Raw genomic sequence first — 25,105 nt, 5'->3', positions numbered from 1 at the left:
AATACAGAGGTTAAAGGTGAGGGAAGTGGTACCTGTTTGAACTGGTAAGTGGCAGCATAATAACCTGGGGTATCTTATATAGATCCATGTATGAACTGGCCTTTTCTAGTCATAAATGGGGAGCTATCTTCCTAAAGGCTTTAGTTTGAAGGCAGTTGAGAAGTAAGCAGAAAAGAGCTAAATCATTTCAAAGCCCTTGCTTCTCAGTCCTCTGTGTATGTCACCAAGGCAAAATGCTGCATATAGGGCAGTTTATTTTTTAAGGTACTTTTTGCTAACCTCCTTGCAGAATCAGCCTGATGGGTATGAAGCCAATTTCTACAGACTTGCTCTGGTACATGTGGCAGAAGAGCCAGAAATACTTTTTTATAGTTTAGATGTAAGTACTTTCTGAAATGTCTTCCCTTGAAAGATTCTAACTTAGCACTATTATGGAACCACATGAACACTTGAGCAGAACTATGTCTTTTTTGAGCAACCATTAATGGTGATGAAAAATGCACATCAGGCAATTAGATTGCAACTAATCAAGAGCAGCACTTCAGTCTATTATGATTTATATATAGTATATTGGATATTGAGATCATTAGTAGTAATATAATGTTCTATTATTATCATTACAAGGTCACATTGATGATCTTTGTCAAAGGTGACAATAATGCTATTGACCTACATTTTAAAAAATTGCATTTAGATATTTTCTTCTGCCTTGATTTGCTGTGCAGAAATTTTTAATTGTTTGCCCTTATTACTGAGATTTTGCCTCAATATAAAAAGAATAAGTTTTGGGATTACTTGATTGATAAGTTGGGGCCATAAGGTTAATTGAGTGCCAATCATAAAATATTGGAATACTAAAGTTTGTTTTCCCTTTTGTTTTAGTTCAACACACTGCCTTTTCTAAGATGAATTTTTTGAGACTTTTTTTGGTTTGTTTTATTTCTTTTTAATTTAAATTCCAGTTACCTAACATGCAATGTAATATTACAGTGTAATGTTATTTTCAGGTGTACAATATAGTGATTCAACACTTCCATGCAACACCTGGTGCTCATCACAAGTTTCCTCCTTAATCCCCATCCCCTATTTCTTCTATCCTCCCGTCCACCTAAAATGGATTTTTGAAGAATTTAAAGCATAGCTTTTCTATATATGAGTGATATATGTTCATTATAGAAAAAGAAAATACAGATACACAAAAAATGAAGAGAAAATGTATTTTACATACATATATGTCTTTTTAAAAGCTAGACTCATGTAACTACTTTATAATGTGCTTTTTTCATTTATCAATATACTGTTAACATTTCGGTGTCAATGAAATATGTATACACACATACACACGTGTGCATATGTAGAGAGAGAGACATATGTCTCTCAAGTCAGGCGATATAGTAGGAATTTTGATAGAAAATATTTCCTGCCCTTTTGCCTAGTACCAAGTGTGGCCTATGAAGAAATATAGTTAATAACTATCATGAAGGAAGTCATGTGGGACATTGGACAAATGACTGAACTGAAAGTGAAGGGACCTGGATTCTAATCCTGGCTCTGCCATAACCACATATGTGACTTTGTGCAAGCCATTTAAGCTCTCAGTCTGTTTCTTTAGGTTTGTTTTGAGGATTAAATGAAATATGTATATGAAGGTTTCTGGTGAACTATAAAGAACTATTTTAGTATAAGAAATTTAAATTACTACAAATTATTTCTATTGGTGAAGACTCCTTGAAATTGTGGGCATTTCATCTCAAAATGAGTGGTATATTGAACAATAATTGAATACTATTAAATTGGGGCTGTCTTGTGGGTGAGAATCCCATAGCCCTCTAGGTATACTCATTGTTAATTTAAAAATTCTTAGCTATATAGTTAATATGATTGTTTGAAGTTTCAAGCAGACCTTTTAGGAGACTGACCCCATTATTCCTTGTGAATTGCAAAATGAAGTCTTATGTTCACAACCCCCATGCCTCCTCCCACCCCAACCCCTCATGAGTCTCTTCCTTTCCCTCATAGAAGGATTGCTTTGGACCTGCTTGTACATATGTTTGAAGGATAATTTGGCCTAATTTGTTTACAGGAATTACAAGAGTGACCTTTATTCAGCTGTCTCCTTTTTGATTCCCATAACTTCTGGATCTATCAAGGTATGTGCATTCTACACTGAAATTTACTTGGGGAATTGAACACTTTGTTGTATAATGTGAAAAGAACGGAATGTTTCACTGATATAATCAGTTCTATTCATTGAGTGTCATGTAAATGAAATGCATTATTTTAAACCTTTAAAAACCTATTTGGCTATGGTATAGGTAAGTTTGTGTCTGTACTCCATAATTGTTAGTCTTTGCAAAATCAAATATGCAAGCTGTCCTACATATTTGAGTGATCCTGTGACCTTTTCTGTAGACAGCTGCTAAAACTAAGAGACTCCTTTCCTAAGGGAAATATCTGCAAAGTACAAGGGAAGGCAGTGGCCAATAAGGATGTTTGAGAACCAATGGTTTGAGAACCATTTAGTAGTTCTCACTGACCTCAAATAAGCATGGCATTTTTCCATATCAATGGAAAAAAATTCATTCAGAGAATTTTACTGACAAAACAAATATTTGCCTCCTGAAATGAATCTTTTAATTTTTTAGGAAAGTCTCAAGTAAAATATCTGTATTGACATGGTATTGCATTCATTTATTTACCTTTCCATCCTTCCTTTCATCCATCCATCTACCAGTCTATATGCTCAATAAATACTTATTGCCCAACTACTGGGCAAAAGTTCTTGTGCTTTTTCTTTTGGTAAATGTGCCAAAGTAGATAGAACTCACCTGGAATATTGAGAAAGCAATTGCTTTCTCTATTCAGTCCTCTGGTAGATGGAATATGTGAAAAAATGTGGCAAGATGGGGGAGACTTAGATTAATTAAAATCTACAGTTACCTGAAAGACTTCCCTCATTGGCCTTCATTCTTATTAAAAATATTGGTCAGTGTTCAGTACTTAGTAAGTAAGAAATAGAGAATATTATTTTTTTCCTTTGCTAGTAATATTTGGTAGTGCTACACATTATTATTCAAATAAGATTACTCATCCCAACTTGTAAAAAAGTAAATAGAATGATCTGAATTTGTGATAAGTCTATGGAGTCACTTGATGCTTTCTCTAAAGTATGTAAAACAATGAAGTTATATAAAAATGAAATTGTTAAAATCTTGCAATTTGCTTGTCAATTGAAAAATACAGCACAAATACATTAAGGATTTTTTTTAATTGGGTTCCAGTTAATTGAAATTAGTCTGTAAAGGGAATTTTAAATGGATTTGTCAGATTTTTTAACTATGCATATAGTTCCATTTGCCATTCTTCTTGAGGTACTGCCTTTAGGGAATACTATTGCCAAAAAGTTTCAATCGCTATAGGGAAAAAAGGTATCAGAAAATAAAATGACAGATTAAAAATGAAACTTACTGAGGAAGTAAGATGAGATTTCTGCATTTTGTGTCATTTGTGGAAATAATGTTCTTAATTTGGGAATTGTAAGTCTGCCAGTTGTGTAATATTAACTGAGAGGTATTTTTTCATACTTAAGAAGACTTAAGTGTGTGAAAAATGAGTCTTCCTAACCTTAGGTGATTGAGTAGATCAGAATGGAGGAAAATGCCTAACAGGCCAAAAGAATGCACACTTATGAAAATAATTGGCACTAAATATTTAAAAGGTTCAGAGAGCAGCTAGTTTTCCTCCCTTAGAGAGACAACATGGTATATGCTAGAAGAGCCTGTGCCTGTTAATCAGAAAATCTGGGCACTGCTCCTGGTCTTAGTATACTGCTGATATGGTCCTCCTCAGGTCATTTTCCACTCTGAGCCTTGATTTTCTAGTATCTATAATAAAAACTTTGGATAGCTCTAACCTTCCTCCTCAGTGTATGATTTTTAGAAAGTTAAGGATTCTTCTCAAGTGTGCAAAATGGAATCAAGATTGGCCATTAAGCTGGAATACACATACCAGTTGTTGTGTAAAAAGATTGCTGCTTGTTTAAGTGTCTTACTGCATTAGTAATAGGGCTTTATTTATGTTTTATGTTAAAATAATTTTGTGTCCTAACACCACTGCCCCCCCCACCACATACACACCAGTATTGGCATTATAATATATAGAGTCAAGTAGAAATTCAGTTAGTAGTCTTATTTTTCTCCTCGATAAAAATGCTTAACTTTGGAATGCTGATGTGTTGCTCTTCTGTAAATCTCTTGAAATTCAGCAAAACTGTATATTTCCTCCCTCTTGCAAGGTGGTCATTCAAGGTCAAGCATCTCTCTGTAACTTGGAACCAGCCAAGTGCATAACCTGATGAGTTCAGACTCCAATGCTTTCAATCTGGCACCCTTCATGAGCAGTGAGTTCATAGTAAAGCATTTAAAATATATTCTTCTTCATCTACATATCACAGCAATAACAACCTAGGCACAGGACAGTGCCTGGGAGCAAATAACCACTTGGAGTTAATGATCTGAGGGGCAGCTGAAGGACCATTGACTCTTCCTAGTCAGTCCTTCATCCCTATAAAATGTCTATTCCTGAGATGGCAAGCCTTCAATAATTTTTCTATCTCACATTAGATTGACTGGTGGCCATAAATAATAGCATTTAATACATAATAATGAGATGTGGAAATGCAATAAAATATCAACAATACTAGTACCATACAGAGATGGCTATTCTGATCAAACCCAAAAGAAGGAGTGGTAAATAAACTTCATGAATCATAATATTTTAGAAGTGACTTTCCCCTTATTGATTTGAAATGAGATATAAGAATTCATATGGTTTAGGGGAGAAGTTCCCTTTTCTTTTTTGTTTCTTATTCCACTGATGAATGATCCAATATTAGAAATAATAAAAAATGCATCTGACCTGCATTTTAAATGGATTTTTAAAAGAGTGTATGTTCAGCTTCCCCCTCCCTTTTTGGCACTAGATTCAGCTTTTGAGGTATGTATAGCTTTGAAATAGTTAACAAACACAATTCTACAATTTTTTTTTTTACTGGAAGAAGCATTTTTCACTGATTTACTACTGTGACAAACAAAAATTTCTACAGTGTGCCAGGCATGGTACTAGGTGCTGGGGAAACAAAAACCAATAGGAGACATAGTCCCCAATCACAATCTCATGGTAGAGAGGTGAGGCCTGACTTGTACACAGAGAAATAAAATAACCAATTGTTATAGGTGTGGAATGCATATGAATTTATTTACTCATGGCACTCATATATATTTTAATTAAAAATATTCACATATTGGAAACTACTTAATAGGGCAGTAAGATATATAATCTCAAATAGCTCCCTACTCGAAAAGTCTTTAGGAATCACTGGTCATGATAGACAGAGTGGCTCCCCGAAGATGTCTGTGTACTAATCCCTGGAACCTGTGACTATGTTGCATCACATGAAGGGGAATTAAGATTGAAAATGGAGTTAAGGTTGCTATTTACCTGACCTTAAATTAGGAAGATTATCCTGGTTAACTGGGTGAACTCATTATGATCATAAGGGGTCTTAAAAGTCTAAGAGGGAGGCTGAAGAGAGAGGACCAGAGAGATGACAGCTTGAGAAGAGTTCGGGCCAACATTGCTGGCTTTGAAGACAGTGGCCACAAGCTAAGGAATGGGGGTAGCCTCTTGAAACTGGAAAGAGTAAGGAAAAGGATTATCCCCTACAGCCTCTAGAAGGGAGTGTAGCCCTGCCAACACTTTTACTGTAGTCCAGCAAGATCCATTTCAGACTTCTGACTTCCAGAACTGTAAGATAAATCTGTGTTGTTTTATGCCACCAAGTCTGTGGTAGTTTATTATAGTGGCAATAGAGAACTAGTACACTGAGGTTTACCTGGTACAGAAAATTTGCCGTAAAATCTCTAGTTAGCAGTCATGATTGGTGAAGGGCATGGTTTATTATGATCTTGGTACACAGGGATATTTGACTAGGGACCATTTTTCCCCCTGGATATGCATTATCAGGCCCCTCCTTTAGAAGTACAACCATTTATGAGATCCCTAAAATCCTACTGACAGTCTCAAGAATATAGCCCTCTTTCTCTCTCCTAATATGGACCAATTAGGTCCCTTTATTTTCATCCCCTTGTCCCCCATACCTCTGCCTTGATGTCTAGGATGCAAAGTTCATGGATAGGTGAAAAGTAGAAAATTATCTTTCTTTCATGTGACCTACAACAACAAGAAAGATATAGGGACTACTATCCTAATAAATTATCCTGACATGGGTTTTATGACAAGTATAAAGTTGGGAATTGAATATAGTATGAAACAGGAGTCTCAAGCTAGTGGCATACTACTCAGGATCAGTCCTCAGATTTGTTTTGTTTGCAACCCAGGACTCTTCTTTTCTTCTCTTTCCTCCTTTCTCCTTCCTTTTTTTTTTTTTTTAAATGCTTATAGCTTGAGTGTACCCTGTTTCATTCCCTGTGTCTGTTACCCCCTTCTGTCTTATTCTTTGCTTACCTAACTCATGTGTTATGATCCTGGGCCCTATGCTGTAGAGGTTCAGTGCATATGCTTTGAGGTTTAAGTAGATAAGATGATCCAGTTCTGCCACATATTTGTTGTACAACTTGGACAAGTAGATTAAATATAATCTTTCTAAACTTTAGTCTCCTCATCTTTAAAATGGGAATTATAACACTAATCGTGATGAGCACTGAATAATATATAGAATTGTTGAATCATTATATTGTACACCTGAAACTAATACTGTATGCTGATTATACTTAAATAAAATTAAATAAAATGGGGATAATAATTATACCTCATACTTCATAAACTTGTGAGGTTTAAGATGGCACTTTGCACAATGATTGCATATAACCTAGTACATGCTCATAAAGATCAGCCATCACTCTCACTACTGTTATTGTCACAGTGAGAGCCGAGAGAGAAATTGCATCTAGTAGAAGAATGAGAATCAGGCATCTGAAAAGGCTTCATGTAGAAGGGAATGTTAGTATATTAGAGCCATTCTATAAGTGTGGACTGATAGGAGCTAGGGAACAGCAGTATAATCTGATGAACAAAAGGCAAAGATGGGCAGATGTTCTTAGCAAAAGAAGCAGTGGCACAGAAACATCCAATAGTCCTGGCCCCTTAGAGGAGCTATACTCTTTCTATATAGGTAAAGGGTGATGTGGATGGTAAGTGTTAGAAAAGATGAGCCTGATGAAGAGGAACTTCTACTGTGAAGGAACATCTCCTTTCTCTTGCTGACCAGTGGTTTTATAAAGCTACTTGTAAAATTTTTTTTTAATTTTTATTTATTTATGATAGTCACAGAGAGAGAGAGAGAGAGGCAGAGACATAGGCAGAGGGAGAAGCAGGCTCCATGCACCGGGAGCCCGACGTGGGATTCGATCCCGGGTCTCCAGGATCGCGCCCTGGGCCAAAGGCAAGTGCTAAACCGCTGCGCCACCCAGGGATCCCTACTTGTAAAATTTTAAGTTTGGTTTACTACCCACTGAGCCTCTATATTGCCTGAGAGCAACCTTGAAACTCACTTAGGGACTCAGTTTAAAAACCATTTCTAGGGGCACCTGGGTGGCTCAGTGGTTGAGCATCTGCCTTTGGCTCAGGTTATGATCCTGGGGTCCTGGGATCGGGTCCTGCATTGCTCTCCCATCAGGAAGCCTGCTTCTCCCTCTGCCTATGTCTCTGTACCTCTCTGTGTGTCTCTCATGAATAAATAATTTAAAAATAAAAACCATTTCTATAGGCGTGGAGGAACTAGGAAAACATTTTAATAATCACATTTGTGATGTAGAAGGGTCACTCTGGATGATGGGCACCGAGGAGGACACTTGATGGGATGAGCACTGTGTGTTATACTATATGTTGGCAAATGGAAGTTCAATAAAACACACACACACACACACACATACATATATATATATATATAATAAAAAAGGTTCACTCTGGTGATAGTATAAAGGATAGATTGGAGGATGTAATATTGAAGGCCAGGGAACCAATTAAGAAACTGTTGCCATAGGCCAGATAAGAGATGATGAGGGTGGCATCCCTCATCATCCAGGGTGGCATGACGAGGGTGGCATCCCATCCATCCAGGTGGCAGTTGACAATGAGAATAATGGTGGATTGATTTGAAGAATGATTCTCAAATTTGAGTGTGTATCAGAATCACTTGGAGGGCTTAAGTTGCAGATTGCTAGACCCTTCCCCCAAGTTTCTGTTTCAGTTGTTCTGGGGTGGGGCCAAAGAATTTGCATTTCTTTTTTTTAAGATTCTAAAAATGTATGTATGTATGTATGTATGTATGTATGTATGTATGTATTTATTTAGACAGGGAGAGCATGGGGGGGGGGGGCATGCAGAGAGAGAGGGAGAAAGAATCCCAAGTAGATTCTGCTCTGAGCACAGAGCCCGATGTAGGACTGGATCCTAGGACCCTGAGATCATGACCTGAGCCAAAATCAAAGTTGGACACTTAACTGACTGAGCCACCCAGGTGCCCCAAGAATTTGCATTTCTAACAACTTTCCAGGGGATACTGATGCCATTGATCCAGGGACTACACTTTGAGAACCATGAGATTTGACATATGCTAATAGGTGTGAGTCACTCATATGTAAGAAGTGAGAGAAAGATTCCTGGCTTGGGAGACTGGGTAGATGGTAATACCACTCAGTATTACTGAGATCAAGTTGAAACTGAGTTGAAAAAATTTCTCATGACCCTAGCTAAGGTCAGCTAAAAATCTTTAAACACAGTTTGTAATCAGATCCTTTTCTGGATATTTTGACTCTGTTCTTTTGTAGTGGTTTCTTCCACTCCCCCCTCAACCCTACCCCTACCCCACTCCCATTCATCTACTTTGGTACCATTCACTTTCAGGGAGTGAAAGTAAAGGTTTTGGCCTTGGTGGCAGGCAAATGGGGGCCATAGGTAAGGAAAATGAGTTCCATTTTATACCTGTTGAGTTTGGGGAGCATATGGAACATCTAAATGAGAAAATCTCAAAAAAAAATAACTTAGGCTTTAGTTTTTGTTTATTCTTCATTTAAGAAAAGTTTATCTCCTTATTTCAGTTTGGTCATCATTTTCTGTTTATGAAAAATCAGAATAGTCAAGATATAGGTCCAGATGTCGTTAGATTGAGTTTTTAGTGTATTTGCAGTCAATCCTTTAAGGATTTCTGAGTGTTAAATTTTCTCATGGCTGACAATCATCCTTTTTATAGTATAGATCAGTGAATCCAAAACATGTTCATTTTAAAATTCCCCTTGAACATTCCAGTGACCTAGCTTTCTCTACCACTTCACCAAAAAGAAAAATCAAAGTATGACAGAATATCCATGCTGTTAAGTAGGGGAGAGTAAGAGTATCATGTAGGTTTGGCCGTTTTTCTTTTTATCTTTTCTTTTTTTGTGTGTGGCCTATTTCAGTAATGGTCAGATTTTCCACCAAAGCTATAAGCCATGTCTCTAAGTTTGAGAGTAGGCAAAGAAAAGATCTTCCAACAGGATAAAGTACCTACATGCAGTGGTAAGATGAGGAATAAAACAGGGCCTCTTGGGACGCCCCAGGTGGCTCAGTGGTTGGGCGTCTGTCTTTCAGCCCAGGGCATGGTCCTGATGTTCCAGGATCGAGTCCCATGTTAGGCTCCTGCGGTGGGCCTGCTTCACCCTCTGCCTGTGTCTCTGCCTCTCTCTCTGTGTGTCTCTCATGAATAAATAAATAAAATCTTTTTTAAAATAACAGGGCCTTTTAGCCTTTAGAGGAGCAGAAGTGGATACTAAGCAAGAAGAATTAAATTAATAGACTTGATTTTGTTGCGAGGGGTCAGTTGTACAGATAAGCTGAACTTTTCTGGCATATGATATATCCTTACAGATTAGGTGATAGATTGATAGATCAATAGATCAGCAGATCAATAATCAATAGAGTGATATATTGATGGGAAGATATGGATTCTCAATTAACTTGTCAGCTTATACTTCCATGAAACAGTAGCATCATCCTTAATACATGGGCAGAAATATGGTAAGATGATCAATTATAACCATTCACTGCCATAAACTTCCTTGAAAAGATGCATTTAACTGTGCCATCATTCTCTTTTGGAGTCTACTGATCTTAGTGAGTGATTACACACTTGTGTTTTGTGGATAGGACAACCATTCATACATTTCCATCTGCAAGACATATAATGAATCTTAACTTGTAGATTGCATTCATTTTCTTGTAGCATTTAGCTCTGATCTTTTAAGGAAAATGGAAGCATTGCTCAGTTGATACTTATTCCTCTACCTTAGGGGAAAAAGAACACAGAAAACAACCATAAAACTGAGAACAAAGCCTCAGGCTTTTGCTAAATGTTTATAGATAAGCCATATTCTGAAATGCATACATATTTGCCAACAAGTTGTCCCACGTTAGATGTTTAGGAAATGGGTTCAGAGTTAATAGAAATGGCTCTAGTGGCTTTTGGAAGATCTCTCTGAGCAGATCTTCTTTAGGGGTGTGATTTCAGCAGTGAATATAGCAAAGCATCTTTTGGGTGAGGCAAAGTCCAGCCTTCCATTTCACCTTAATAAATTTGAAATCACTATTTCTTCAGTCTAACTCACTTCCAAAGTATATTGAGAATGACTATATATTCTTTTTTAAAAAGCTAGAGAGAAATGAAAAAAAATATACAGTGACAAAAATTATGAAATAAGTACAAAGCAGTAATGTAATCCTGTGCCATGTAGTACACTATCTGAAGTAGCCAGGATCTTTTCTATAGGATAGACGTTGAATTGGTGACCTTCAAATATTGTCCTATTTTTGCTAGATGTCTGACAAATGTCAGATGAAACTATTCAACTTACATGATTTTAAATGGCTGTTTTCCAAGAACACATCAGTTACCTATTTTATACCAGACTTATGTGTACGAGAGCCTGCGAACTTCAATTTTGAGAGATACACTTTAACTGACATAGCTGACTATCACATGTGTGATCGATGACTGATTTTGTTCTCCTCTTATTTGCAACATTTCTCACCTGGTTAAATGGGTGGGCATAATTCATAGTGTCTGATGTAAACCTTTAATGAGAAATTAATATAAACAGTACAAGTTTTCAGTGCCCATTGTAATTTTATTTAATTTTACACCCTGCTTTTTCAAAAGCACCTTGATCGATGCTTGAATATTTTGTATACTGTGTATGAACATGTAATAAAAGACATGCTTATGGGCATGCCCTGATCCAAGCTTACATCTACATACTGTATGTTGTGAGCACCATCTATGAGTACTACTTTGCACCAACCTTATAGTTTTTTTTTTTAAGTTTATAGTTTTAATCACAAGAGAGCACGCAAAGTTACTATTCATTTTACTGTTCACAATAGTTTGAGGAGGCAGAGGAAGGAGCTCAAAGAAGACTGGTAATTCTAAGAAAGGCTGATTTCCAGTTAAGTACATTTTCGTAAGTCATTTTGTCGTTTGGTAAACACACGATGATTATTCCTTCAGACAGATGAAATATTCATTAGGAAGAGAAGTGAGGAAATCATGGTACTATTAAAGAGTAGCAAGGGAGTGGGAGACCTGTCAAGAACATTCTGACCCCAGAAAAAAGAAATCAGAATTGCCACAGAGAGGGACCACAGAATGCAAACTTTAAAAAGGTTATTTCCATAAAGTCTGAGGAAATCTTGGCCTCCATTAAGATTTTTGTCCCTGAGAGCCTAAACTGTAAGTATGGTATCTGCTTTGTCTGCAGAATAAAAAAGAAGATCTTCGCTTAATCATTATCCTGGGAGCTGAACATCCTGCTACATTTGAATAAAAATGCCTACTTCATTACTGATGGGAACACAGAGTTCCGTGTACCAAATGATTTACAGTAGAGCTTACTGACAGGGCTACCTTATAAATGAAGAGGCTGTTTAAAGAATACTAGTTGTTAATGTGTTTACTATCAAAGGAAGTCATGTTGACAGTAATGCCCACAAAATCTAAGGAATTAACTAAATGAATGCCGTCTATTAAAAAAAAACAGTTATGCTATACCTGTAGGTAAAATGGAAAAGGATGACGTAGAAAATAGGACTCTGATGTATCGGCAGTGCCATCGTTGTTTTTTTTTCTCTAGTGAAATCTCTTAAAAGTGATGAGAAACATAGAGCTATGAAATAACTGAGCTGCAGAGGACCTTGAGAAATCATTTGCTTTAGGCTTCTGCTTTCAAGAATGTGAATGTCTACACAAAGGGTAAGGGAATCATGTCATCAGCGCTGAGCGTAGAATTCTTTATTTAGCAAATATATATAGCATTTATGTGTCAGGCACTGTTCTCAGTGCTTTATAAATATTAACTGGGCAAATCTGTCACAGCACTGATGTTTCCCTCCTTCTTTCTTTTTCTTTCTCCTTATTTCCTCTTTATATATCTTTTCCTGTTTTCCTTTTCCACTACTTGTTTCGTAGGTTTGCTATTGGCCCTCTTTAGCATTATTCCAGGCTTGTTGGAGCTCTCCAGTATAATGAGGCTACTGAACTCTAGTGTAAGAATGTCATAGGATTTACGTCAGATTTCTTGTTGAAATCAAAATAGATTATTTTACCATTTTGCCTTCTTCACTTGTCATATTGTCATGGAAGGAAATAAAATTGACCTAGAAAAATTTGATATCTGCATAGCCTTTATAGTTATTTCTAATGTTTTAAGATCAATTTTTTAATGATAATACTTTTGGAAAAGACTGGAATTGGAATGGGGATTGCATAGACCATTGCTTAAATAATAATTTCCTATTTAAATTTTCCAGTTTGCCAAACCACATGAGAATCTTCTCTCTCCCCTCCCCCCCCCCCCGCACCCATTCTATTCTTCACATTTGGTGAAAGAAGGTGAATATGCTTTCTTCATTTTCTATTTTTTTCTTCTCGTTCTTGGGTTTGTGTTTTTCATTTTATAAATATTGAAGGTCTTTATAAATGACTTCTTACCTTGTTCTTTCATTTTTCTGTCTAGGGCATAGAGAATCCCATGTGACTGACATACTTATCTTTTAAATAATAGTAGACAATTTTGTTTTTAGCTTACTTAAAAAAACTTATATAGACTTTTCTATGTGTTACTAATTGACATGTGCATGTATGTTTGAGAGAGATCTAGCAAGTTATGAACAATTGCTGTATGCCAAGAACTGTTCCGTTCATTTTAAACCTGGTATCTCACTTAATCCCCACAATAACTTTATGAAACCTGTACTATTATCATCATCAGTTTTAAAGTTTAAAAGATTAAGGACAAGAGAGGTTAAGTAATTTGTCTAAGGTCAGTAAGTTAGTGGCATGGCCAATATTGAAATAAGGTTTGGACTACTATTTTTTTATATCTCTATTTGTTACTAAATCCATTAAGAGAAGAATCCTGTTTTATTTTTAATCTGACTTGTTTTTATAGTTTTGGTGCCCCAATTTAGGAATTCCTAAGTTAAGCAATGTGAATCCTAGACTGGACTTTTGGATTTGGCAGCAGAATTTCAGACACCTGCACAGAAAGTATTCTTATTATGGAATACTTCAACTAAAGGATCCTCATGTGACTCCCCTAAAGAATGATTCTAGTAAATATATTCTAAAATATAATCTTGATATGTTTGCAGTAGCCAGGGCGCCTGGGTGGCTCAGTTGGTTAAGCATCCAACTCTTGATTTCGGCTCAGGGCATGATCTCAGGATGGTGAGATCAAGCCCCATATCAGGCTCCATGCTTTTCCCTCTCCCTTTGTTCCCTTTCTCCCTCCCTCCCTCCCTCCCTCCCTCCCTCCCTCCCTCCCTTCCTCTCCCTCTTCCTCTTCCTCTTCCTCTCCCTCTGCCTCTGCCTCTGCCTCCCCCCTCCAAAATTTTTGTAGTATCCAAAACAGATAGATAGATAAGGTAGATCAGAGAAACCTTATTTTCTGGTATCCCCTTATCCTATGCCTGCCCATATTGCCATTCTGAGAAGAACTTGTCTTCTCTTTGTCTGATATCAGTGTTGTTCATTTCCTATGAATCTTCCTTGAGAAAAGAAACTGGAGATTTCTTCCTGGATTATTTTCTGTTTTCTGTATTCAAACTGTTTATATACTCAAGATCCACTACTTGTTTTTCTCCCTCTACCTTTTCGTCCTTGGGGATTTCATCTACGTTTATGACTTTAACTGGTATTTCTTATATAAATGAATTTTAAAACCTATTTCTTCCACCATAGTCCCATATCTCCAACTTCTTGCCACGCGTATACCTTTGGATATTCTGCTGATACCTGAAATTTGTCACATTTCTAAAGGTGAGCACATCTTCTTTCCATGGTTGGATCCCCTGTCTGCCTTCTCAATTTCTGCCAGGGATACCATCATTATTCCAGCTACCCAGGCTTGAAACCTTGAGTTTTCTTTGCCCTCTTTTTGTACTATGCATTCCATGTATAATCTGTCATCATGTCCCATCAGTGCTTCATAATGTCTTTTACTTCCCTCTTTTCTCTTCTCTATCACTGCTATGAGCTTTACCTCTAATTTAGACAGTTTAATATCTTCCTCATTAATTCCCTCCTAAAGCTTCGTGTATTTCCTTGCCCACAGCAGGAACCTGGTGTATTTTTCTCTCTGATTGATTGAGGAGCAGGTTACCTTCTACCTCCAGCAGCAATGAGCAAGTCACTTTAGGAACTGGATTATCGGAGTCCATCTTTTTCTGCATGTGTGTGGTATCCCTTTTGTAACCAGGTGTATATATTTTTATTAGGGTCAGTGTTATATGCCTGTCTTTCATGAGCTACTAGGAGGAAAAGGACTTAAATTCATCCTGAATTAATGACTTCCAGGGCTTTAGGAGGACAATCAGTGCATTTTATCCAGTGAGAGGGAGATAGTAAGCTCCATGATGATGGAGGCTAGATAGAATTTATTTACTGCCAGATCCTACCACCTAGCTCTGTACCTAGCATGTAGTAGATATTTCCAGATATGCTTTGGATGAATTCATGTGTAAATGCAATGATGGTGATAACTATGTTGTCCTAAAAGAGGAGAACAAAAGTCTCCTGATGACTTGTCTCATTCCCTCTAAAATATTAGACTGAGAGGATTGTGCCCAACATACTGAGATTTTTCCACATAGTCTTATATTTAAGGCAATAATTGGATCGTTAAGTAAAATTTATGTCCATACTAAATTATGCTTCTTGTGGGATATCATGGCATGATTCTACATGGGCACCACAAATTATAATGATGGGGTGAAATGTGCTTTCATGTCTGTTTGTAAAATGTGGAATATTATTGAATTACGTTAAGTGTCATGTTTGAGATGAGTTTAGGCTGGTTTCTTTGCGTTTGACACATTTCAGTCTGTCATCCTGTCCTTAGAGATGTTGAAAATTAAATGGGGATACTTAAATAATTTAATTTATAAGCTTGCTTACAGCCATGTGGTTTATCAAGCCAGATGTCGGTAGCTTCACTTTCTTGCAGCTCAGATGCTGCCAGACATAAATTAAAATTGTTTCTGCATGTTGGGGATTAGCATGGAAAAAAGGAAGAAACTTTCTTTCAGATAGCCAATCTCAATGTAGTCTCTGCTGGGCATTGCCATTTTTTTTAGTCATTGGCAAATTTTGAAAAAAAAAGTATAAGTCATTCATAAAACAAGCTCAATTATATTTCTGGGGAAATCCAGTTCCCTGTGCACATGATGATGTAACTCACTTTATCACACAAAGTCTGTAATAGAAATGTTATTCTAGTTTCATGCCTCCCCCTACCCAGAAGTCATCTTCTGTTGTTGTTTAAATGCAATAGATTTACTCAAGTTTTTATGGCTATCCTGTCTACATTTCCAGTTTCTCTTTAAAAAATTGGTCTAGATAATGTTTTAGCAGGGTATTTTTCTCAGCAAGAAAGTAAGCATCTAATGGCTGAGTAATATTCCATTGTATACATATACCACATCTTCTTTATCCATTCATCTTTCGATGGACACTGAGGCTCCTTCCACCATTTGGCTATTGTGGATATTGCTGCTATAAACATTGGGGTGCAGGTGTCTTGCTGTTTCACTTCATCTGTATCTTTGGGGTAAATCGCCAGCAGTGCAATTGCTGGGTCGTAGGATGGCCATTAGAAATGACAAATACCCACCATTTGCTTCAACGTGGATAGAACTGGAGGGTATTATGCTGAGTGAAGTTAAGTCAATCAGAGAAGGACAAACATTATATGGTCTCATTCATTTGGGGAATATTAAAAATAGTGAAAGGGAATAAAGGGGAAAAAGAGAGAAAATGAGTGGGAAATATCAGAGAGGGTGACAGAACATGAGAGACTCCTAACTTTGGGAAACGAACAAGGGGTAGTGGAAGGGGAGGTGGGCAGGGGGCTGGGGTGACTGGGTGACGGGCACTGAGGGGGGCACTTGACAGAATGAGCACTGGGTGTTATGCTATATGTTGGCAAATCAAACTCCAATAAAAAAAATACAAAAAAAAAAAAAAAAACAAGAAGTAAGCATCCGAGTTCAACTTCCCCCACAAAAATAGGAAACAAACTGTCTTTGTGTAATTTAAACGAGGTTGTAGGAGATGACTCCAGCCCATAGGAGCAAGGAAGAATCTCTCCCAGCTCTGTAGAAACTTGAGTAAGTCAGTTGCTCTATCTATAGGCTTACTTCTTCTAATATAAAATGAGGAGTTAAGGCTGAATCATCTCTCAGTTTCCTTGCCTGCTCTAGAATTCTTTGAGATGTTTTAAAGTCTTAGCCTTTATTTCAACTCTATTTGCATTATTAAATTATTTCCATCCTTTAAGACCCATGAAATATTCCAAGTTGCATGACTCTAAGATGACTGGCCCAATTTTTTGAATTCCTACAGCATTTATTTAGTCAGAATGCAGAGCTTTGCATGTTTGTATAGTCCTACTCTTTTTTTGTGCATTAAAATGATCTCCGCAACTATCAAGGGTCTTGAATGTAGGAACAGTGTCTTATGCCTCTCCTCTTTCCTTCATTAAATCTATTACATTATGAATTACATAAAATTATTAATTGATTTGAGTGAGATGCAAATCGCTTACCACCCGGATTGAAAGAATTTGGCGAGTGAACAAAGAGAGCCTCTTTTCATGAAAGTATGATTCATTTGGTAGCTAAAAAAGAGTATAGAGGCCTCCTGTGAAATTATTGCCCTAAAGCCCTTATACTGAAGTGATATCCCAGTCAAAAAGAAATTTTTTCTGGGTCTTTAGATCTGGGGATTCCATTTGAGAGAAACAAGTCCCTATTTGGCAGAAAAGAGCTATTTTGGTCATCTTTCTTTTCTGGACCTCTAATATCAATTTTCTAATCCAATCCAGCCAACATAAATTGAGCGCACACTATGTGTCATGTACTGTGATATACACTGTGATGGGTTGGAGGAAGATTGGTGTGTGTGAAGATTAATAGGACAGGATTTTTGCCCTTGAGGGGTTCAGAGTATAGAAGATGGGGTATAATTGACACAAAAAGAAACAAATGAAACTCCCTACAATATAATATAATAAGAACAGTAATAGAGGTATATATGAAGTGATATGGAATCAGAGACAAGGAAGCTCCTGACTGTATCTCATGTTTTATGTCTAGGAATATAGTACAAAAAGATGACATTTATTTGGGCTTTAGAAAATGACTAGGAACTTGGCTGTTAGGAAAGGTAGGGAAGTGAATCTAAGGTGGATATATTAAAATAAGTAAAAGCATAAAGGCATACAATCTATGGTATATCTGAGGGACCATCTGGTATGGCTAAATTACAGGATGTTTAGGGAAAACATTTCAGAAGAAAGGACTGGAGTAGCAGGCCAGCTTCCTAGTTTATTATTGATCATCCAAGTTCATTTAATTCCCTAGAGTGTGTGTATATATATATATATATATATATATATATATATATATTTGAGCATTTTCTAAAAGTAATGAAGGCCATGAGGTGGGAGAGACAGTATACAAGAGGAACTTATAGAAGTATATTCCGTTCTGCCAGCAATTTTTCAGAATCAGCTTCTTCAACTGTCCTATATATTCAAGACAGTAGGGTTTTTTGTTTTGTTTTGTTTTGCTGTTTGTTTCTCTTGTATGTGTATTAGGAATGATGAGATTGTCTTCATTTGTTTTAGGACTAATTAAAATAGAAAAAACCCTGAGTATGCATCTGAAACTGAAATCTTACAACTAACACATAGCAGTAGGCAGCAACACAGACAGCTGACACTACATTGCATTCAGGCTTGGGCACAGGAAACTTCTTCAGCAAGTTTGGAATGTGGACCTTGCTTTCTTGTGTACTTTTTCAAGTCTTGGTGGTGGCTGTCTCCTGTTCCCTCAGGCAACCAGGAAATTTACGTTTTTACCTTCTTCCTTTGTGTCTACTCTCCAGAAAACATAAAGCCTATTCAGAAAATTTAGTCGTTTGGTGCTTGAGCCACTTAAGGCCTTGTGGGATGGTCTGTCAGTGCTGTTTGCATTTTCACAAGGGGAGGCAGGCCTTGCTGAACTTAAGAGGCTTTAGAATTTCCTGGTAGCAATCTTAGCATTGAGAACAAGTTACTGATAACACTTCATGGCCCTTTATCTTGTCCAATAACACTAAGCTACTTGAAGTCTGATATTTCTCACAACTGAAATGAGAATATAGAGCTAGATTTTTATAATAAAAATGGAATGAAGGCTTGGATTCTCCAGACTATTTCTCACATTTACTGTTTCCTTTTAAAATAATGAATAAACAGTATTTTAGCTAGAGAGAAAAAGAGAGTGAGAATAAAAGAAAATAAAGGGACTATAAGAAGAAATGACTTTTCTGGCTTCTCTTCCATATTGCTGAGTTTATGGAACTGATTTTTGATTGGCAAGGAGAGTGTTAAGATTTTGAATAGAAGCTTAGCTATTAAAAGAACTGTATTTTACATAAGCAAATTAGCATGGGCTCAGGGTGTTTAGTTTTGAGATAAAACTAAATCTATTAAAAACTATCTAAGGGTCAGATTATTTCTCAGTTCCTTTAAAAGCAAAGCCATTGCCTGACTGAGAAGCAAATTAAGAAAGAGGAAAATAATTCTGATTTATACCAGCCATGTGTGGCCACCATAACCAGTTTGTTAGTCAGTTCATTGTAATTGGATTTCTGAATTATTTTTTTTCATCCTACATTATTGCCATCTTTAAAAGGAATGTGGTCATTTTTCAGCTTCTTGCATTGATAAGTAGGTACACAACTCCCACTGTTATTCATGTGTGTCTAATTTTTGCCACTCTGCTGAAAAATACATGACAAAACAGAAGTCAGTATATTCCATTTTACGTCCTCAGTAGAAAGCAGTTTCAGCAGGAGGTACAGTATAATACCTAGTGCTCACAAATAGAAACTATTTGTTTTAGCCAGCACCTATATCTGTGGTGTACTTGGCTGGGCACTAGGCACAGAGAGAAGCAAAGCAAAACATGTGTCTTCTTCCCTCAAAATGCTTATCCTCTAGGATGAGAAATATGATCTGTACAGATGCACGATATATTGACTTCCTATGTCTCTGTAATGAATGATCACAAAATGAGTGGATTAAAACAATACCAATTATCTCCATTTCTGTAAGTCAAAAGTCTGGGCATAGACTTAGAAGATTTCTCTGCTTAGAATCTCACAAGGCTACAGTTAAGGTGTCAGGGTGTTGGCTGGGTTTGTTCTCATCTGGAAACTAGACTGGGGAAAGATCTATTTTCAGCTAAATAGAAAAATAGAAAGATCTATTTTAGGTTGTTGGCAGAATAAATTTCATTGCAGCTGTAGAGTTTATGGCAGTTTGGTTCTTCAAAGCCAGCCATGGAGAGTCCCTGCTGCTTCAAACCTCTAACTTCAGAGGTGGCCTTAAGCTTCTTTACAAAAGGGCCCTCCTGACTATATCAGACCCACCCAAGATAATCTCTCTTTTTATTAAGCTAAGGCCAACGAATTTAGAGGCCCTAATTATACCAAAAAATCCCTTTGCCTTTTTTATATCCTATTGATTAGAAGCAAGTGGTAGATTGGGAGAGGGAATTACATAAGGGTGTGACTTACTGGGTGTTACCCTATGGTGTGTTGGCCACATACAGCAAACACTAAATATAAGCATTAACAGTAAAAATACCTTGGTACAGACAACAGTCTAAGTTGAAAGTATGCACAGGGACTGAGGGGACAGAAGAAAAAAGTGATTTCTGCTTAGCATTAGCTCATTTATTCAGCAAAAGTTTACTATGCACTTACCATGTACCAGGCCTCGTGTTAAGCTCTGAGACTGAAGTAAATACAAATGCCTGAGGTTATTCTTGAAGACGCACAATGTTTAATTCCAGAAGATTCCAGAATTCTGTTAGATATACTTATCTGAATGAAAGATACTAAAGAAATAGATGATAATAAATATATTTACTTATAGCCATGGGTTCCTTATATCTTGCTGTGGATGTGTAACACAGACACACAGACACACACATTGGGGTGGAAAACTGTAATGATCAAGTCCAGGGTTGGAGATCTCACAATTGAGTCAATTCAGGTAATATACACCTGATGAGCAGGGAAGCTTCTCATATCAGTCATTGCATTCAACATATTACTTAGAGTTTATTTGAATCTTTTTCTATTTATTACTTTATTGGATCTGAACACCAGCCCTGTCACATACACACAGCAAAGTCTCACTCCCACTTGACCGAGGAATTCCTTACCCAGAATTAGATAAGCAGGATAGTGGAAAACAAAGGCTAAATCCTAAGTCCTGTCACTCTGAATCCAGGGTTTTCTATATGATATTTATGATTTAAGAGTAATGAAGTAGGATGGAGAAAAAAAAATAGTATAGAAAACAAAAGTATCCAGCTTCTCCAATAAGATTGTAAGATTTCCCTTCTTATTCTGTGTTCAGTGAACACTTTTTTTTTTGTTTTTGTTTGTTTGTTTTTGCCTTGTTCATTTTTAAGCCCCAAATCATAAGCCTGGAGTTCTTTATGGAGTCAGAGTATTTATACTCAAGAATTTATGAAAATAAAAGTCATTGTCCCTGAAAAGTGCCCTTGGACTCACCTAGAGGGACCACTTCCTAGGAATAGGTTGTACTGAGGGTGCAAACGAGCTTACCATTTCACAATGACTGTAATGATGTGAACATTGGCCTGTTGGGAATGAGAATAAAATCACTATTTCATATAGGCTATTGTACAACTGATAGTTATGATAATAAATTTCAGGACGCTGCTGTCTGCTTGTTCAAATTCACTTTGGGATTTTTGCAGTTCACCCAGTTTTTCCCCAGATTTTGTGTTCTTACTACTATTCAGGCTACTTTAAGCCAAAGGTTTAGTCAGTTTTTCATTTGTATACTTACTGCCTACATTCAGGCTTCACATAGTATCCTGGAGATACTGCTTGGTTACCTAAAGCTGTCACATCCTGTCAATGGGAGAGCATGTTGCACAGTAAATCCTAAGAAGAATGGGCATTTGCTTCATATAGGTGTCTCACAAGTTAATTGCAAAGGGCCTCTCAGGATTCCATTGCAACATTTGTTTGTTTTCTGCAGGTGAAGCTTGAAGATTAAACAACAGTGTCGTATCTGACTGAAGCTAACAGCCTCAAACAAAACTGGTTATGGAGATTTGATTATAGCAAAATGGAATTCAGCATTCCATGGTCATTTAAATATTACCTACTATGCACTTTTATCTGTCTTCAATTATTTGTATCTCATTTCACAGACGCATTAAAGATAACCTCACATCCAACCATTTTTGGTAGTGTGTTTCTCTAAAAATCTCTTAAGATTTAAATGTAAAATTTTCTAGTATGTCAGTATTTAATCTGTGGTAGCATAAACATAATGGGCCTTTCATTTTTACACTATATTAGACTAATAATTTCGGTCCTTGAATTTTAATTGCTGACTATTACTAACTAGCTGTGTGACATTGAGAAAGTTGCATTACCTCTCTAGGTCTTGGTTTTCTAGTTTATTTCCCAAGGCTATAGTGGTGAAAAATCAAGATAGTGTACACAAAAAATACTTTAAAGAAAACCAAGTACAGTGGTCAGAGTAGTTATTAATAATAATAGCAAATGTTGGTAACTTGGTTGACACTGCTATTTAAATTCATCATATTGTAAAACTTGTGTACATGACATCCAATCTCTAGTGTGAATATGGGCATTCTTAAAGTAACATCATTTCATTTGAACTTAAGTGCTATTTTCCAATGAGGTTATGATGTTTTACAGTTATCAGGTGTAACTGAAAAGGTCCAGGTTTTTCAGAGATCCCTAACAATATCTTTTTTACATAAGACATTATATGTTATTAGATTCTACTCCCTAATAAGTAACGTATAAAGTGAGGAATAGATACTGATTTGTTCAGCCTGCAATGTTATTATGCATGCATTTGCATTTTTGAAACATGCTCTATCTCAATATATATCACATGTGCAAAACTTGAGTGCCATCAGCACCAAATCATTTGAGTTATTCTTTACTAAAATTGTTTTTCCCTCTAATGACAAGAATTATGGCTCTTGAAGCACCCAGAAAAGTAACTCAGGATTACCATGATGGTTTAAAAACGTAATTACTTTATTAGTTTATGGCAGTGATAAAATATATGGCATACAAGGAGCAGACAAAATATTTTCCAAAAGAAATGTCTATGTGATTTTCACTACCTGAGTTCTCTCTGTTGAAGCAAGGTTAGGAGTTAGTATAGTGCATTTCCTGAATTGTGGGCCTAGTGGTGCCAGTCTTTCAAAAGTTGAACAGAAAAGCAGTTCAGCTTTTGTCTTCCTGCTATCATTAAAAATATCTCTGTTTCTCTTCTCCCTACCTGTATCCATAGAAGTATCACCATTGTGTCATTGTGTGCCTTTATGATGCGGGTGCCCAAATTTTTCTTTTTTCCACTCTTTATTTCATGGAGTGGTAGTAAAGTTAAGTTTAGGCTTCCTATGGAGAGGACAGCTTATAAATGAAAGAATGCCTTAGATCTACGTTCACATTTTTCTATGTTAGTGTCTAATGATTTTGTTTTGAGCCATGGGTATATTGGCTATTAATAGAGCCAGAGAATATGGCAAAAATCCAACTTCCTCCACATTTCTATTTAATATGCAAAACCAATCCTTCTCCATCCTGTTGTTTCCCGCCTTCTCCTCCTGTGTCTCTTCCATCCTCATAATGGTGTTAAGAATTGGTATAATTTCATTAACTAGAGGTTATGCAAATTAATATAGAAGGTTTCTTTTGATGGCCTAGATAATGTGAATGAGAATCACTTTCTCACTGTAAACTAATCTGTAATGACAGACAATGTCATTTGTGTCACTAACAGCTTTTTATGCTGGCTTTAGCAACCCTTGTCCTACTGAATCAAGTTTGTTTTCTGGTCATAGACATGATATTCAGTCATGAATACCTTTTTGGTAGAAGTTGAATGGAGAAGGTGGTTGGTATTGGAAGTAAGCCATACTCCCTTTCCAGAAACTTCCTATACTTAGGCCCAATGCAGGCTGACTGCACTCTGTTACATCTTCAGTGACAGAACAGTGCTTACAACTATGGTATACTTACATAAATTAACATTGATTTAGTGAAGAATTAGAGGCATACAGGAAAGGAGCTTTTCCCTCTTATTTACTTGGTGAAGTATAATTTGAAAGGTTGTTATCACACCTTAGGTGCATTCTTAGCCCAACGGAAGAAGTCAGTGAGGCAGGTTTACAAGTGTTATGGAGTGTCTACTATGTGCTAGGTATTCTGTTAGGTACTCTGCCAGGTACAAAGCAATAATTTGACATCTCAAGTGTTCACTTTATGTTCTTTAGATTTTAAGTGCAATACAAATTGAAAGAAGAGAAACTCAGTACAGACTGTAGTACTTATGGATGCTTTTGTAGAGGAACCGAGGAAAATCTACAATCTGGAGAGACTGAGGAGTGAAAATATTCCATTTTGGCAGAATGACATATCAAAGGCTCAGCCTTTATTTCATAGGAAAGACAAAATTATCTGAGGATTTTAAGCAGGGGTGTGTGTGACATGATAAAATGATATTATGGGATGGATAGAAAGTGGCTTGAGAGGTAGGGGTTTGTCATTTAGAAAGGTATCACAGTAAGCTGTGTCTATACATTACTTAAATAAATGGCCAGTCTTCAGGCTTTGTGTATACACATGAGTGAAATGAGTCCAAGAACTAGTTGTTTTGAAATTAACTGACTTGGAAATATTGTGAAAACCACCAGTTTGATTGAAGTCAGTTGTTTCTTTCCAAATCAGCTCATTATTATAGAGGCACTATGTGTTAATTACACTCAGAAAAAAGTCACTTAAGCTTGTTGTTTCATAGCTTACAGGCAAAACCAGCTTGTAGATTACCTAAAAATTTGGCTTTTCAGCTGGAAGTTTCAGTGTTGTGTCGATATAGGCTTTTAAGAGTTGCGTAGATATTGGCAGGCAGTACTAAGATATGTTAGAATTACTAGGTGTTAGGAAACAGACTTAAGTTATCACCCATAGCAAAATAAATCCTTGAGCAAAGAAGTGACAAGAACCCATATGGCGTACTTATTAAATTATTTTCAGTGGTTTAGAATTTACTAACTTGTAAATTAAAATTTACAGAATGGAGCATGGAGAAGAAAAAAAGGGACCAAAAGGCACTTTCTTTTATATATAATATTTAATCCACAATGAAGAATATGCTATTGTCAGGAAATAGGCTTTTCTGAAGAGAGGGAAATCATTTGTCAAAACCATATTCCAAAGGGTTGGTACCAGGCTAAACATTAAGCAGAGGTCATGAATATTTTTTAAATACTTATTTTCTCATATCTGTATGTCATTTCAAACTTAACTTTTTCTGAAGGAACACCAACTGTGCTATCCTTAATGATATCCTGGGGCATCTTTATTTTTGCTTCTCATAGCCAACCTAAAATATAATAGCTATATCAGTATATCTAG

At 36.6% G+C, this 25,105-nt stretch overlaps 1 protein-coding gene across 7 annotated transcripts in view; it reads left to right on the top strand.

Moving 5' to 3' along the window:
• The window catches only part of TENM1 (teneurin transmembrane protein 1), a 796,092-nt gene that overhangs the window by 13,731 nt on the left and 757,256 nt on the right, over positions 1–25,105 (top strand). For all 7 annotated transcript variants that reach the window (XM_072744131.1, XM_072744132.1, XM_072744133.1 and 4 more), the window contains exon 2: positions 2,084–2,150. The gene's annotated coding sequence lies outside the window, so the exon portion shown is untranslated. The remainder of the gene's footprint in view (positions 1–2,083; positions 2,151–25,105) is intronic.

This window comes from Vulpes vulpes, chromosome X (genome assembly GCF_048418805.1).
Source record: "Vulpes vulpes isolate BD-2025 chromosome X, VulVul3, whole genome shotgun sequence".
NCBI lineage: Eukaryota > Metazoa > Chordata > Mammalia > Carnivora > Canidae > Vulpes > Vulpes vulpes.
This window is presented reverse-complemented; position numbering and strand designations above follow the sequence as displayed.